Below are 17,334 nucleotides of genomic sequence, written 5' to 3'. Positions count from 1 at the left end.
CTCAACAAGTGTCAGCGTTGTTTTTGTTATCAGGAGCAGCTGGTAGGATCTGGAAAGATGGGGAACCTGGTTGAGCTTCTGGAGCAGTTCAGTTCAACTGAACGAGTGTTTGTTAAGTACCTACTATGTGCCAGGTGGGCCTCCCAGGTGGGTCAGAGGTAAAGAATCCATCTGCAAAGCAGGAGCTGCGGGTTTGATCCCTGAGTCAGGAAATCGCAGCCCACCCCATTATTCTTGCCTGGGAAATTCCACGGACAGAGGAGCCAGGCAGATACAGTCCACGGGATCGCAAAAGAGTCAGACACGACTGAGACACTCGACAACAAGAACAATGTGTCAGCCACTGTGCTGGGCTGCAGGTAGTGAAGACAAGGGCCCTACTCTCAAAAGAGCCAACAGGCAAATGGGGCTATGAGCAACAAACAGATGTAATTCCAACAAAGCAGGGAACGTGCGAGGTGCTCTAGGCTCATGGAAGAGGCATGGGGCCAAGGCTGCAGGTAGCTGGAGAGCCCTTCCCTGGGAGGTACATCTCAGCTGAGATCTGGGTGAGAACAGGAATTAGCCCAATGGGTAGAAGAGATGAAGCAGAGGGCGGAGGAAGTGTCCCAGGAAGAAGGAAGAAATTTTCACCTCCTGGAGAGCTCACTCCATTCAAGCCAGTGCAAATCAGTTCTGCTGTCTGGATCCAGTGAGATGGGGTGGGAGTGGTAACTGGTGATAAGAGCTCCCCTGAGGGCCTCGGGGTGGCCCGAAAGAGAGTGCCATGAACTCATCTGTGCTTTCGAAGGTCACCGCAATGCCCGGAGGGAGCAGGCAAGGCCAGAGCGGACAGACTATGACATTTTGTAATCATTCCGGTGTGAGGGCAGGGCAGCCTCGACTAGGGTGGTGGGAATGGCGTCAAAGGAATAGGTTCCAGAATTACTGAAGAGTCAAAGTGACAGGAGCTGGTCCTTGTCCTCAGGTATCTTACGTTAGATGCATGAAAGATACTTGTAGACCCGGCAAGACAGGCAACATGGAGCAAGAGGTGCCGGAGGGGTACAGAGGGGGCGGTTCAGCAAAGGCTGGTGCTGGGGTGGGGCCAGGCCACAGGTAGCGGCTGCTGCTCGGGGTATTGGTGGTGGTCTGGGAGCCACGGGGCAGGGCACGGACTTGTTGCAGGAAGGGGGAGCCCCTGCCAGGGCCTGAAAGGGGGCTTTTGTCTAACACTCGGAAATGAGTTGTCCGAGGAGACACACTGACAAAGCAAGAGATTTTACTGGGAAGGGGCGCCCGGGTGGAGAGCCGGAGGGCAAGGGAACCCAGGAGAGCTGCGCTGCGATGTGGCTCACAGTCTTGGGTGTTATGGTGTTGGGATTAGTTTCTGGATTTTCTTTGGCCAATCATTTTGACTCAGGGTCCTTCCTGGTGGTGCACGTATTGCTCAACTAAGATGCTTGCCAGCTAGAAGGATTCTGGGAGGTGGCAGGACACATGGCATCTCCTTTGGACCCTTCCTGAACTGTTCTGATTGGCAGTGGCTTGTTAGTTTCCTCTTCCTCACTGGGACTTCCTGTTGTAAAATAACTCACAGGAATGCTCACTATGGTACCTGGCGAGGGTGGGCGGTTTCAGTCAGTATGTTTCCCTTAGCAGATTGACGCTGTCCTCAGGATCCCAGCAGGGTCCCATTTGATGACACAGGTTGCAGAGATCTTCATGGGTCCCTGAGAGGAAGGGAAGCAGTGGAAATGACAGGGAGGAGGAAGCAGTCCTGCGAAGGTGATTGCCATGGGAAGGAGCTGGAGCCCAGAAAGGCAGATGTGCTGGTCTGGGCCCAGGGGAGGAAGAGGAGGAGGAATGGGCAGGAGAAACTTCGCAGGAAGTGACTTGGCCGATGGAGGGAAGCAATCCTTCGCAGCTCAGGGGATCAGGCTGCAGCAGTGGCCCTATGAAAACAGGGTGGCTGGACCCAGAGCAATTTGGCACCCAGTGCAATGAAATCATTTCGATGGCCAACCTTTCCTCAGTGACTGCTGCAGTCAGACCCAAAGCCAGGCGGCAGGCAGACATCACGATGCCACTTCACCCCCACTGTCACCACCGTTCACGTTGCAGACCCCCATTTTACAGAGGAGGCAAAGACATTCACCCAGGTGCACAAATGATATGAAGCTTTGTTAATACCTCGAGTCGACGGTGTGAGTTAGGGGTAACTATGAACCAGGAATGACAGAAAGTCAAGAGGAACTAAAGAGCCTCTTGATGAAGGTGAAAGAGGAGAGTGAAAAGGCTGTCTTAAAACTCAGCATTCCAAAAACTAAGATCATGGCATCTGGTCCCATCACTTTATGGGAAATAGATGGGAAACAATAGAAACAGTGACAGATTTTATTTTCTTGGGCTTCAAAATCACTGCAGACAGTGATTGCAGCCATGAAATTAAAACACACTTGCTCCTTGGAAGAAAAGTTATGACAAACCCTGACAGCATATTAAAAAGCAGAGACATTACTTTGCCGACAAAGGTCCATCTAGTCAAAGCTGTGGTTTTTCCAGTAGTCACGTATGGATGTGTCAACCATAAAAAAGAATTGATGCGTTTGAACTGTGGTGTTGGAGAAGACTCTTGAGAGTTCCCTGGACTGCAAGATCAAATCAGTCAATCCTAAAGGAAATCAACCCTGAATATTCATTGGAAGGACTGATGCTGAAGCTGAAGCTCCAATACTTTGGCCACCTGTTGAGAAAAGCCGATTCACTGGAAAAGACTCCGATGCTGGGAAAGATTGAGGGCAGGAGGAAAAGGGGGCAATAGAGGATGAGATGATTGGATGGCGTCACCGATTCAATGGACATGAGTTTGAGCAGACTCCTGGAGATAGTGAAGGACAGCAAAGTGTGGCATGCTGCAGTCCATGGGGTTGCAAAGAGTCAGACACTACTGAACAACTGAACAACAACAACAAATGAACCAGGATGTGGCTTCCCAGGTGGCACTAGTGGTAAAGAACCCACATGCCAATGCAGGAGACATAAGAGACCAAGGTATAATCCCTGGGTCAGGAAGATCCCTGAAAACCCTCTCTAGTATTCTTGCTTGGAGAATCCCATGGAGAGAGGAGCCTAGGGGGCTACAGTCCATATGGTCGCAAAGAGACAGACACGACTGAAGTGACTTAGCACACCTGCATGCATGAACCAGGAATGTGTGCAGACAACATTAGACAGTGCCTGAGAGTGAGCATTTCCCAAGTGTTTCTTGTGACTATCACATGCCAGACACAGTATCAGGCCCTGGAGATTCTGTGGTTAACAAAACATGAGGTTCCTGCCCCCATGGACCTTAGCGTCCTGTCAGGGAGAGTGACAAGAAACAAAGATGTGAGTTAATCTAGAAGGCAGATCGCAGGAAGCAGGGCTAGGAAGGGAAACGGACTCCAAATTACAAAGCCGCCAGTCTGACCCTAAGGCCCAGAACCCTGGACCACAGAGAATGAAGGCATCAGTGGTTGGGGGCTGGGTTCTCCAGTTGGCTCGGAGGCAGTACGAGCCAGGGGCAACCCCAGGCCACAGTTTCCTCACCAGAAGAAGCAGAGTCAGGTTAGAGCGGCAGCTCTCAAACTGTCTTAGCTGAGGAACCTCTTATTCAAACACGATCTTAACCAGAAGCCAAGTCCAATAGGCAAACAAATGTAAGTACAGCTTGAGGACAGAACTGCCCCCTCTTTCCCTCCGGATCCTCAGTAGCTCCAAAGGAATCTCACAGATTTCCCAGGGCTCCAGGAGCCCACTCTCGAAACCGTGGGATTGTAACACGCTTACCATTAAACCGGCACTTACTAAGAGCTGCATGCACACGGTCTCATTCAGTTCTCTCAACAAACCTATGAAGTCATCATTTCACCAGTGAGGAATCTGAGGCTTAGAGGGGTTAACAACGTTAGCCAAACTCCAGCCTCCTGGCTCCCACCCCTGACCACCGCCCCCACCCCCCCCCATTCACACCCATACATACACACCTTCTTTCTTTAGATCACAGGAACCCATTTCTCATCCCCAGCCTCGGCACACACTTTTCTATTCTTCTCCTATGGTGTTAGTTCCCTATTGCTGCTATAACAGACTTCCACACACTAGAGGCTTAAAGTAACACAAATTTATCAGCTTACAGTTCTGGGGTCAGAAGTCCAAGACGGGTAGGCAAAGCTTCCTTCCTTCTAGAGGCTCTAGGCTAGAATTCACTTCCTTTCCTTTTCCAGTTTCCAGAGGTTTCCATGGCTCACAACCCCCTTCCAGCAACGCCATCACTCTGACCTCTCCTTTTATTGTCATATCTTCTCTGACCCTCTGCCTCCTCCTAATAAGGACACCTGTGATTACATTGGGCCCACACTGATAATCCAGGAGAATCTCCCATTTTAAGATCCTTAACTGGAGGGAATTCCCTGGTGGTCCAGTGGTTAGGACTTGGGGCTTTCACTGCCACGACCCAGGTTCGATCCCTGGTCAGGGAACTAAGATCCTGCAAGCTGCACAGTATGGCCAAAAAACAAAACAAAACAAAAAACCCTTAAATGAATCACATCTCTCTTGCTATGTAAGGGAACATATTCACAGATTCTAAGGATTAGAACATGGACATCTTTGGGGGCCATTATTCAGCCAGCCACATCTTGTAACTCCACTCATCCCTCAGATCTGAGCCTGAAGGTCATGTCCTCAAGGAAGCCGCCCTGACCCTTCTGATAAGACCATCCTCGGTGTGGTTCTCAGAGCTGGCTAGATCTCTCCCCCTCACTTTGCTTGTCACAGTCATAATTTAGCATTTGTTTGGATAGTATTTGAGTCTAACTAAACATTAAGAGTGCTGTGTTGTTCTGAGTCGCTCAGTCATGTCCGACTCTTTGTGACCCCATGGGCTGCAGCCTGCCAGGCTCCTCTGTCCACGGGGATTCTCCAGGCAAGAATACTGGAGGGGGTTACCATGCCCTCCTCCAGGGGATCTTCCCAACCGAGAGACAGAACCCAGGTCTCCCGCATAGCAGGCGGATTCTTTACCATCTGAACCACCAGGGAAGCCCAAGAATACTGGAGTGAGTGGCCTATCCCTTCTCCAGGGGCTCTTCCCAACCCTTGAATTGAACTGGGGTCTCCTGCCTTGCAGGTGGATTCTTTACCAGCTGAGCTACCAGGGAAGCCCAAACATCAAGAGTGTGGAGAGTCTTTTTGTGTTTCTGTTTGTATTTTCAGCAGAATTTGGTACACAGTTGGGGCTCAATTAACACCTTAAATAAATTAATGAACAAATAGATGAACTTGCCTGAGGTCACAGCAGCAAGTAGCAGAGGCAGGATCTGAACTTGGGCAGCGGGTTCCCAGAGTCCTATATCCTTAGCCTTGCACAAGCTTGCCTCTCACAGACCTACGGTAGCCCAGGCTCAGGGGGTGTGGTTATGTCTTCTCAGCAACATCCCCCAGGTACTGGTTGCCTGGCCAACCCAAACTCAACCCCTCCACCCTCTCCCAGCCCCCACGCCCCTCCAGTCTGACCTTCTGTGATTTAGGACTTGAATCATAGGAGGTAGGACAAGAAGTTCTGTGAATGCTGGCCGTGTGGGATTGGGGACCGTGGGTAGCCAAGGCCCCAGGGGCCACAGTGGTGGCAGGTGGCGCCAGGCCACCAGGAGGAGAGCCCTCCAGAGGAGGCGGTGGGCACCCGTTGGGGTAAGAGCTGAGGGCAGCGCCCTGGACACGCCCACGACGAGAAGCCGGGAGGAGACCACACCGGCCAGCAAGGAAACGAGCTGTCAGAAATCCAGAGGAGACGTGGGAAAGTGCGGTGTCATGGAAACCACGGAGCCAGCGTGTCCACTGGTTCTGGAAGAGGCGGCTGTCGAAGCATCAGGCGGCACCGCGGGGCGGGAGTGGGAGGCCCGGGGCCACCTGTCCTCCAGCTCTGACGCCCTTCAGCAGGGTGACTTCAGCAAACTGCATGGGAGCCGAAGCATCAGGCAGAGGCTGAGTGGGCGCTTCAAGGATTCAGGAGGAAACCAGCCGAGACCACACATTTCCGGATCTGGCAGGGAGAGAGGGGGGCGGTTGCTAGGAGCGGCGCTGCGGACCTGGGGAGCCCGCACGTGGGTTTGCAGGCACCTGGGCAGAGCCTGGGAGGAAGCGTGAGGAAGCTGGGGGAAGGGCACACCGCTGGGCTGGGACCGTCCGGGGATGAGTCAGCGCCCACGTGGCTTGTGGCTCTGGGCCGGCCTCACCCTGGCGTCTCCGCTAGGGCCTGGGAGCTAAGCTTTCTCCCGCCAAGTTCACCCTGGGGTTGCTTTGGAGGGGACCCTGGAGACCCAGGGCTGGGGCCACTGAATGCAGGACCTCTGCACAGCCTCCTACGCACAGGCCAAGGCCTCCCTGAGCCTCAGAGGGCTTCCGGCCCTGGGTGGGGAGTCCAGTGTGAAACCACCTGGGAGGGACTGAACCGAGGAGCTTAGTCCCCCTCCGATCCCACTTCTCCAAAAGGTTCTAGAAAACTGCCTTCCCAACCCCAAGGGACCTGACAACTACCTTTTGAAGATGTGGAGTCCAATTTTGTACTTTGGACCCCTTGAGCAAGCTGATGAAGCCTATGGATCTTTTCTCAGAGTAAGTGTGTAAAATATTAATGAAACCAATTATGTTGAATATTATATATATATATATATATATATATATTTAAAACTGAACCTATAATATCATAACATACATGCTTCTTTATCAAATGCACCAAAGTACAACATCTGGCAATCGGTCATGATTTTAGAGCTATTGTTAAGTTGCTAAGTCTTGTCTGACTCTTTGTGACCCCGTGGACTACAGCACGCCAGGCATCCCTGCCCTGCACTGTCTCCTGGAGTTTGTTCAAATGTATGTCCAATTAGTTGGTGATGCTATCTAACCACCTCATCCTCTGCCACCCTCTGATTTGAGCAGTGATGAGCATAAATGACGTTCGGAGCTATCTATGAAAGTCTAATGTGATATGAAATTGTCTGTAATTTCTTCTAGTGACAGAGTCACAGATCCCATTGCTACCGTGGTCTCTGCCTATGGTCCTAATGGAAGGAAATGTTCAGTGTTTGGTAGGGGTTAGTGAAAATCAAGGTGGCATTTTTACCCATCTAAGTCCTTGGATCCCCTGAATTATATCCATGACCTTCAAAAAGTTAAGAGCTTCAGTTCTGTAGCAAGAGTCAGAATCCCCAGTGCTTACAGGGTGCAGACAGGCGGCTGCTGTACATGGCTGTAGGCCTGGTGACCTGGAGACCACACACCTCTTTAGGGGCAGCAGCACTGCTGGGATCCTGGAACAGTAAGGTCAATATCACCTAATCTTCACCTTTTAAAGAGATGCCAGAAACACTAATTATTTTGTGAACCCTTCTCATTTTAAATGTTAGCCCCAAATTGACATTTTTAAGGATACTCTGGGGCCAAACATAACACAAGTGCTGGCCTGATGCAGCCTGGAAACCCTGGATTTGGGATTCCCGCTGGATGGGGTTCTTGGTGGAATGTGGACGTCACCCTCTGGGTCTCCAGTCTTCCCATGAGAGGCCTGTTGGAGCACACGTAACTCACAGCTCCAGGCTAAAAATGTTCTAGGCAATAACCCCAATCCACAGTAAATTACCACATCAAACCTACTAATTGTCAAGTATGCCACCTCACAGGCTCTGCTTCCCTCCTTTGGGCCTGCCCTGGGGACTGATGGGATCAGGGCTCTGTCCCTTCCTGCCCACCTCCCCACCCCACCCCCCCAACATCCCCACCATGCCTTATTCCATGAAGGGAGCTGGATCTAGAGCCAGATTCCCTAAGTTTCAGCCTTAGCTCCGCCACTTATTGGTCCAGTGACTTTGAGAAGTCATGCATCTTTCTCACCCCCCACAGGGCTGTGACTACACAAATGGTTTGGTGGGACAACGGCACTTGTAAGTTGCAGGACGCATCTACATGCAAGGGAGTTCTGGCTCTCCCCACCTGGCTTCTTATTATCCTCTACTCTGGTCAGCTGAGTCCCTGTGGGGTGAGGGTCTAAGACACAAAGGAAACCATGTGTGTCCCCAAATGCCACCCTCTAGGCAGTACCTGTGAAATACAGGAGTGTGTGCAAGGCTATTGTGACTAACTCGAAGGATGATCCATTTGGGAGGGCCCAGGGGCCAACGCTGACCCCAGTATTTTTCTCTGGCAGCAGTGAAATCTGGTGTTTTGCAGATAGAAGAGGAGAACGAAGAAACTCTGCAGGCCTCGGGGAGGGCTTCTTTCATTTTGCACATACTTCAGCGGACCGCCCCCGGGGGTTTCACTCTTGTTTTCACATGGTGCAAACCGTGCTCTCAGCTGCCGGGCAGCACGTTCTCAGGGGTGGGCTGTGATGGGAGCTGGAAGATGAGACTGGATAAGATTCCTGCCACCACACTGTCACATCAGAGCTTTCTTTTAAAAAAAAAAAAAAAAAAAAAAAAAAAACCTCCCTGTGGCTCCGTGGGAGTTTTGCCTGCGGTTTTCCGAGTAATTGCCTCGCCCCCGCCCTCTGCGAGCCGGGCTGTGGCAGGCGCTGCGCTGTGACTGGGGGCGGTGACCAACGTCTGCCAGCAGCCAGGAGGGCGGGCTGCTGGGGACGCGGGTGGGGGAGCCCCAACCTCCCTCCTCGGGCGTGATGAGAATGAATTAGGGCCCCGGGGAAGTGGGAGCCCCCGGGGAACAGTTCATGCAGGGTGCCCAGAGGAAAACCATGGTCTGTGTGGGCGCAACTTCCAAGAGCCACATACACAGGCAGATCCAGGGGTGGGGGCTGTGTTTGGAAGGGGAGCTGGAGTCTCAGCTGTGCCCTTAGAGCTGTGAGAAGCTGAGCAGATGCTCCGATCTCTCCCTACCTCTGAGGATCTGCCGCGTGTCTTATGGTGAAGACTAATAAATTAATACAGGGAGAACGTTTAGAATACCTTAAGGGGAGAAATGTTTCTTCTGCACAGAATATGTTTCTTCTGTCACAGAGTACTACTGACACCAAACATGTAGGCATTTTCCAGCTGTCTGGCAATTCTCTAATGTCCAGACAGACTGGGTATCCTACAGTTCTGTTCTGACACTAACTGCGTTGGTACAGACCCCACTGGTTGTGACCTCAGTCACGCAAGACCACCCCCCACTTGAGATGCCAGTCCCAAGTCCCAAGCTGTCACCTGTACTTCTGACTAACTGCCTATAGTTGGTGGGGGCTCCTCCAACCCTTCCTCGGGTTTGATAATGTGCTATCCTGGCTCATAGAACTCAGGGAAACTCTTATTGACATTTCCCGGGTTTTTTTTAATGTGACAAAGGATACAGATGAACAGATGAAGAGGTTCGAGGATAGCACAGGGCATGGGAAGGGGGAAAGGGTGTGTTCACCAACCTGGAAGCGCTCAGGGAGTTTTATGGAGCCTTCATCACGTGCTGGGTGCTGTGCTAAGTCACTCAGTCCTGTCCGACTCTTTGCAACCCCATGGACTGTAGCCCTCCAGGCTCCTCTGTCCAAAGGATTCTCAAGGCAAGAATACTGGAGTGGGTTACCATGCCCTCCTCTAGAGGATCTTCCCACCCCAGGGATTGAATCCGAATCTCTTATGTCTCCTGCATTGGCAGGCAGGTTCTTTTACCACTAGCACCACCTGGGAAGCTAGACAGGATCAATTAATCTCCAGTCCCTTCATTACATTAATCTCTAGATGGGCAGTGGACTGAAGGTTCCAAGCTTTTATTCACGGTTGATCTCTCTGGTAACCAGCCCCCATCCAGGAGCACACCATGGAGGACTGAACTAGTGCCCTCAGTAGTGAAAGCGTGGCGTCCTAACCACTGGACCTCCAGGGGATTCCCCAAAAGACTCTCATCACCCTGGCAACTCCAGGGGACTTAGGAGCTCTGTGTGAGAGACTCCTATCACCCCTCTCACTCGGGAAACCAAGAGGGTTTAGAAATTCTGTGCTGGGAACCAAGGACAAAGACCAAATAGATCTGTTATACCACAGCAGGACATCAAGGGTGCAGGCAAAGTGGCTGCTTTTATTATTCCATCAGGAGCACTCCCTGAAGTCTCTAATGAGGCCTTTGGAGACAGACCTGCAAAATCTGGGAGATGCTTATGTTCTTAGTATCCTGTTTGGAACCTAGTGAACATCTACCTCTCCATAAAGACCCAGCTCAAATGACACTTCCCCCGTGAGGCTCTTTTTTCACATTGCTCATTATTAAATGATGGCTTTATGCCAGAATCTTTGTAGAGCACTCCACATTTTATCTCATACAGGGGCAGATTCAGCTCTTGTGGGGTCTCACACTTACACAGTTTAGGAGGCCCTCATATATATATGACTATCTGATTTTGTAATACTTATAAAACAAAAATGTCCTTGTGAGTTTGAAGACAAAGTCAATGAGACAGAAGATGTAAGGGAAAGCCTAGAGTAGAAATGACTCCAAGGTCTCGGGTCTAGCTACCTAGAAAGATGGGACAGCCAAGGGGAGGAGAAGCTTTGGGGGCTGGGTTAGGATTGGGGGGTTGGGCCTATTAAGCTTGAGATGTTTCTTGAAGTCAAGTAGGCAGTTGGATGCAGGAGACTGGAGTCAGGGGAGAGGTCCAGGCTGAAGATGAAAAATAGAGAGTTGTTACAGTGGTTGGGTGTCAAGGGCGTAAGACTAAATGGGCCCACTAAGGGACTGCAGACAGAGAGGATGGCTAAGGTCTGACCTCAGGGGGCTTGCCTGTGTTTGGGGGGGCGGATGGAGCTGAGTAGGAACAACTAGGGAGGCTAAGAGCACCCAGGAGAAGGTGGCGTCTCCAGGAGGAGGGAGTGATCCTTGGGTCTGAAGCTGCCGGTGGGTTAGGTAGGTGAGAGCAGTGATGATTGGGTTACTGACATGAAGACCTTTGCCAATAGAAGCTTCCATGGAGTGATGGGGTTGGAAAACTGATGGGCTGATCTAAGAGGGCAGCAGAAGAGAGGAGAGGAACTGTGGACAGTAAGTATGGACTACTGTCCTGTCCTAAGGAGTTTGGGGGCGAGGGGGTGCGGACAAGAAAGAGACAAAGGCTGGTGAGGGAATTGGGGTCAAGACAAGAGTTCTGATGACGGGAAAGTGTTTCCTTGTTGGTGGGGACAATTCAATAGAAGGGGGGAAATCAGTGGTACAGGAGAGAAACGATAGAATCGGGGGAGCAGTGGGCTTGAGTCCATGAGAGGGGTTGGGATCTGGGACACACGGGAGTGTTAGTCTCAGATAGGAGCACCCGTAATGTTGGGAGAGGAGGAATGAGGTCCTAGACCCTTATACAAAATGAGAGAAGATAGGGGAGTCGAGGATGCAGGAAGAAGCAGATGAGGGCTGGTAAGAGGCGGCGCTGGGAAGCAAGAAAGAGACAGTGAAAAGGTGCTGGATTCTTCCAGGAGGGAAAAAGAGTCGTTGGAGATGGTAGCAGACTGCTATTTGGCCCCCCAAATCGACCCTTTCCTTCCATAACTGCAGAGTCTGGCTGGGTCCGTCCTTGCCCGGGGAACACCCTGTGTCTCAGCCGCCCTGGCAGCCGGAGGCAGCTACGTGACCGAGTTCTGCCAGGGGCAGGTGACAGAAGTGAAGTGTGCAAGTTCCACACCACTGACCCGGAAGGAATTTGTTTGCCTGCACCTGTACCCTCTCCCGCTGCCAGAATGTCGATTCAGCTTCAACCAGCACAGGAGGCAACACGTGAGCCACGGCTTCTCGGCTCTGCCTGTCTGGGGCCCCCTCTGGCTGTCGAGTGAAGCCTGCGGACCCTTCGCTGAATAGTGTTCTTAAATTCATGCAGTAAAATCAGAAGATTGCCAAGAAAAACAACTGCAATGAAAAATTGCAAAAACAGTATAAAAAGTTACACTCTAAGAGTAGGTACACACTTCTTATTAACACATTAACGAACAACCTAACGATGGATCTGATAGCTACCAAGCTTTCAAAGTAAACAGTATTTCCTGAGCATAAACAGTATTTCACAACAGAAATCACAGATATTTTCCTGTCACATTCAGTTGTTCCTGCCAATACTCCTGTGAGGCTTCCTGTCAGAATGGGAAGAAGTGCTACCTTTCAAGTATTCAGTGGATCTCGGTACAAATCAGGATGTAATTTTTCCCCACGCAGGCTCAGAGAGCCCCTGAGTTCTGACCAGCTGTTTGCAGATCCCAGGTTTAGGACATCAGTCTTTGGAGATGGTGGAACCCCAAGATGGAAGAAAACTGCATTTGCGAATAAACCACATGAGGCAAAGCCAGCCTGTCAGCAGGGAGTCCCCAGACTGTCCCAGGAGGAAGTATTACAATCCTGCCTCCTGTATTCTGTTGTCTTCGGGGGTGGGGGGTGGGGGTCGGGGGTCTTTTTGTTACAGCAACTTATCCTGTACCCTAACAGAGAGGCAGACAGTGACTAAACAGTTTTTAATACGCACTTACATGAGTCAGCTCATTGCCTTGCCCCAGAGCAACCTGAAACCCAGCTGAGGGCCTGAGACGCCACAGCCTGGGAACTCAGAAGGGAGCCCTTTTCATTTTGCTGCGCACCTCCCCGCGGCCCAGACGTGGGCCTCCGCACGTCCCACTGCCCCGTCTGGGCCTCCGCAGAGTCCACCTGTTTCCTGCTCTCGGCCTGGACAGGCTGCGCCCCGGCTTACCCGCCCCGGCGGCTGGGGAACAAAGGAGCAGCTGCTCTTCCCCTCCCCGCCCCCCTCCCCAGCCCTCCCTCCCGGCGCGGACACACCCCGACGGACCTTGGGGCAGGTCCCTGACTACGGTTCACAGGAATGTCAGCAGAGAAGCCAGGCTGGCTGGGGCCATGATCGCTGGCAGGATCGCAGGACTCCGAGAGGGTCTGAGCCGAGCGGGAGCTGCAGCCGGCAGCCGCACGAATGCCCTTAAAAAGAGAAAGGAGAGGTAAGCCAAGAAGAGAAACTAGTGCCCACGCCAGGAGCGTGCAGCTCTCAAGAGGTAGGCAGAGGCACTGTAGCCAACAGTCGGAACTGAGGGCTGCCACGGATGAAGCACCTACTGACCGCCAGGACTCTTCGGGGCTTCCCATGCACAGCCGCCTTTAACCCTCATAACGGGCCCCTTGAGCTGTGTGTTACCATTTTTTACAACCCTGCAGACTGAGGATCAGAGAGGTCGAGTCACCTGCCTGGGGTCGCACAGCCCTCAAACTCATAAGGATTCAAACCTCCTCTTTATAACAAGGACTGGAACTAAGCGTACATAAGGGGTCTGTCTTTCATAGGAAAAAAAAAAGGAGGTGCAGACCTCAGTTCAGAAATTCCTGCTTCCTGGGAGCATGTGTGGCTTTCACAAAGAAGGCAAAGCTGGAATCTGGGGAGACTGCTCTGTGTCCTGGGATGATAGCAGCAGCACGTGGTAGCCACGTCAAGCTATAGGATGGTGCGTCTGTCCATCCTTGCCCTGCATGGGATAGACTGGACTGAAGCTCTGTCTTGGCAAAGAGCCGCAGGGTGGGGTGAGGGCGGGTGGGCGGGTGGGCTGTGGAATTCCCAGAGGAGGGAACAGGCTGGCTCCAGATTTTGTAGAGGCCCTGGTCTCTGGGGAAGGACAGAGCTAGAGGAGCCACCCTGGGCTGGAAGAAGAGCATGCCTTGTGGGGTCAGACAGACCCAGCCTGCCCCAGACAGGTGGCCTTGGATGAGCACCTACACAGGACAGTCACAATCCTGGCAGCATCTGTGTTGGCCCGATGGCTGAGATCACGTGGACTCTGTTACAAACACTCAGATGCCAAGGAGAGTGCTTGGCACAGCATCCCCTAAGCAGTCACCCTGATTTCTGTCTCAGACCTCTGAGCAAAGCTGATCAGGTCATGGTGTGGCAGCCACGGTCCTGAGAAGTGGGCGAAGCCTGGGGGGCAGGGAGGAAGCTGACCCACAGGATCAGGCAGCCTGGCTCCCAGGCGTGCAACCCTCACTCCTGACACTGAGCTCTCACCTTCAGGGCAGGGCCTGCTCCAGCCAGCCGGGAGACCCGGTCAGAGAGCACAGAGGGGCCTGCTCCAGCCTGGTGCCCACTCCCCAGGACTTCTTCTCAGCACCCGAGGCTCTGCCTTGCACTTGTGTTCGAGCAGTGAAGTCTCTGGGGGTGTCTGAGCTGGGCTTCCCCCTTTATTTCTAGTTTCCCTCTACCCAGTCCACCTAAGCCTGCTCTGAACCTGCTGACCCCTCCACCTGCTCTCCCCCTCCACTGTCTGGGTCTGCCCCCAGGCCAAGTCCCCCAGCCCCCCTGGGCCAAGGACTCTCCCTAAGTGGGGCCCTGCTGTCCCATAGCCCAATCCGTCCTAAGGTGAGTCAGCCCAGAGCCACAAATAAGAGCAATGAAGGAATCAGGGTGGAGACCCCCAAATCTCCCCCAACCCACAGCACCCTCAGGTGGCCCTGCAGTTTGGGAACCCCAGCATCAGGATCATTCATTCATTCAATAAAACATGTGCAGAGAGCATCTTCTCTGAATTGAACCCTGACCCAGAAGCTGAACACACCACCAGTGAATAATCCAGCCCTTAAGGAACTCCCTATTTTAAACTAAGAAGAGGTGGACAAGGAAACACCCAGTAATCCACTCCCCACAGTTGCAGGGCAGGGAACACAGTGGGGTGTGCGTGAGGGGACCTGCCTACCTTGGTGTGCTCAGGGAAGGCTTCCTGAAGGAGGCAGCAAGCGAGCCAAACCCTAGAGCTTGGCCAGGCAAACACAGAACAACACAAGATTATGTTAGAGGGAGTGTAGCATCACTTTGAAGACCAGCAAGGAGAAATGAAGGTGGACAGGTTAAGTAGGAGCCAGGACAGTGAAGAACCACTGAAGGGTTTTATAGTACAAAGGAAGAAACTAATTGAAGCCATCTTTCAGAACCAATAGACATCTGTAGAATGGACAGGAAGGACAAGACTGGGACCCAGCTAGGGAGAGGGGCTATTGCAGGAATTCAGGTGCTGCTGATGACTAGAGCCAAGGGGATGGCAATATGTACAGACTAGGAATTGTGGGTGGGACCAGGTAGTTGAGAAGATACAGGATTAAGAGAGAGGGAGGAGAGAAAGTGACTCCCATGTTTCTGCCTGGGGCTGCTGAGTGGCTGGATGCAGAGAGGTGGGGTCAGTGTCAGGGATTCAGGAGGTGAGCAGGTTTGAGCAAGAGGGAAGCCATGAACCCATTTGGGACTTGGGGTTAAGGTATCTTCTTGGGCCTCCGAATGGAGATGACCCAGGGGCAGGTATACACAAGAGCCTGGAGTTCAAGAGCCCAGCTGTGGAAGGGGCCTCACCCGGGGAAGGGAACATATAGGTGCACTTGAGCATCCAGGCTGGGGGGCTCCAGAGAAAGGGGAGCAGAGCAGATGGAAGAGACTGCGTGTTAGCTCCACACCTGGGAGACTAAGAGTGGCTCTGTGTGGCTGGGACAGAGAGGCTGGGCTCTAGCTTGAGGGCAGTGGATTTCAGCAGGACACTGCCTTGCTGAGATTAGCTTCTATGAGGAATGAATTGACAGAGGAAGGGGCGGGGGAAACCACACTTAGCATGAGCTGCTGGAACACCAGGAAGTCACAGAGACTGCAGGGATGTGGGAGGAAAAACATGAGGAGTCCTGCTCCATGAGCCTGGGCCACAGTCTTGGATTCCCTTGGCCTCAGTCTTCTCATCTGTAGTATAGGGGTTATAATACCTGTCTTTTGGGGCACATGGTGAAGATTAGGTGGGGTGGGTTTGAAAGGGGCTCTGCATAAGTCTGATTGGTAGCCTTCCATGGGTGAATAGCTGGACTGCAGGCTTCCAGCGTGAAAGCTTTCTGGAATGCATTTGGAGGGATCCTGGGAGTGAGGATGGGGAGAGAACTCAGCTCTCCAAATCCCACCAGCCTATCGACTCCTGCACGTCCCTTTTCTTATCAAGGCCTGATGTATAGCCTTGGTGAGGCCAGGAATGAGAGGAAGGGCATATGGGAGGCTGATGTTAGCCTGAAGGTTTTTGGTTATAAATTACAGAAAACCCAACTCCATCAAAGCACAAGGAAAACTGTTGGCTATCTCATTTCACTCTTCTACTCACTTCTTCTCACCCTGGATCTAGGGTCTCAAATAATATCATCAAGGCCTAGGGTCCCCTTTTCCAGCTCTTACGCTGCCTTCCTCAGGGTTCCTCATGTTCTCAAACCACTCCTCTCCTGGGTTGGTAAGCTGGCCATGCAGGCTCCAGCCTGACACCCTCCCAGCGTGAAACACAGAAGGAGGCTCCTCAGCTCCACCCTCCCTGTGTCTCCCTGGCTTGAATTGGGTCATCTGCTCCTCCCTGAACAAATCATGTAGCTGGGAAACCAAACCCAGGGAGGGAGGAGGTGGGGTGAGATCCCCCAAAGCAAAATTGTTGCACGCGCCAGAAAAAGAGCAATGAGGTCACTGCTTCTCATTGAAGCACCTGTTTCTCATTAGCCCCCTTGGTGGTCTTGAACTGTGCTTGCTGTTCGGGAATCCAAGGCCAGAGGCAAGGTGGGGACTGTAGTTCATTGTCCCCTTCCCTCCCCTCACGGCAGCTCCTGCTGGCAGTGCCCTCAGCCACAGTCTGTTCTCCGAGGGGCCCTGTATGTGCAGATGGGCAGCCCTTTAGGGTAATGTCACATGTGAGCCTGTTTTCATGCCTAGCACTGCCCCTGTGTTCCCAGGGCATGCTCCAGAGTGTGCTGGGTCTGGCTGCCACTGCCTGGACAGTCTGGGTTCCCAGGGCCCTGAAAGCCAGTCCTTCAGTCCTCAAGAGCTCTGAGGGGGCTCCTGGTCTTCAGCCAACAGGACTTCACAGACCAGTTCTGCCATCTCTAGCCATCTCTAGGCCTCCATTTTCTCATCTGCAAAATGGAGTTAGCAACACCTCCCTCAGAGCTAAATGAAGTAACGTGTGAAAGTTTAACAGAGTTCCTGGGGCTTAAACCAGTGCTTTTCAAATCATCTGCAGTGGACCAGTATTTGTGTAAAATACAGTAAAAATAATAGGAAAGTTAAATTTTGAAAAATATACAAGCTCCAATTTTTTAATATTATATTCAACTAATATGAAGTTATTCTGTCAAATAGCTACAAAAGTTTCCAAAGTCTCAATCTCTGTACTTCTCTCATGCGCAAACTGGTGACAAAAATGTTGCAGAATAGTATGCTTCCATGGACCACACTTTGAGAAGCCCTGGGATTCCCAATAATGGTTGTCGACTTTTCCACAGTCCACTGGTGTTCATGCAATTATCATT

General features: G+C 52.1%; 1 long non-coding RNA gene and 1 other non-coding gene across 2 annotated transcripts; one reads left to right on the top strand and one right to left on the bottom strand.

Annotated features, from left to right (window-relative positions):
* The first annotated feature begins 4,430 nt into the window (after positions 1–4,430).
* TRNAE-UUC (transfer RNA glutamic acid (anticodon UUC)) lies at positions 4,431–4,502 on the top strand. The gene has a single exon. It is a non-coding gene; the product is annotated as a tRNA-Glu (tRNA).
* Positions 4,503–5,211: 709 nt separating this feature from the next.
* On the bottom strand, positions 5,212–8,495 carry LOC110145207 (uncharacterized). Its single transcript, XR_002316132.2, has 3 exons — positions 8,122–8,495; positions 7,244–7,334; positions 5,212–6,064 (listed from the first exon to the last, which is right to left on the bottom strand). It is a non-coding gene; the product is annotated as an uncharacterized lncRNA (long non-coding RNA).
* Positions 8,496–17,334: the final 8,839 nt, after the last annotated feature.

This window comes from Odocoileus virginianus, chromosome 15, assembly GCF_023699985.2.
Source record: "Odocoileus virginianus isolate 20LAN1187 ecotype Illinois chromosome 15, Ovbor_1.2, whole genome shotgun sequence".
In the NCBI taxonomy this organism is placed as follows: Eukaryota; Metazoa; Chordata; class Mammalia; order Artiodactyla; family Cervidae; genus Odocoileus; species Odocoileus virginianus.
Note: the sequence above shows the minus strand (reverse complement) of the source record. Positions and strands in the feature narration are given on the sequence as shown.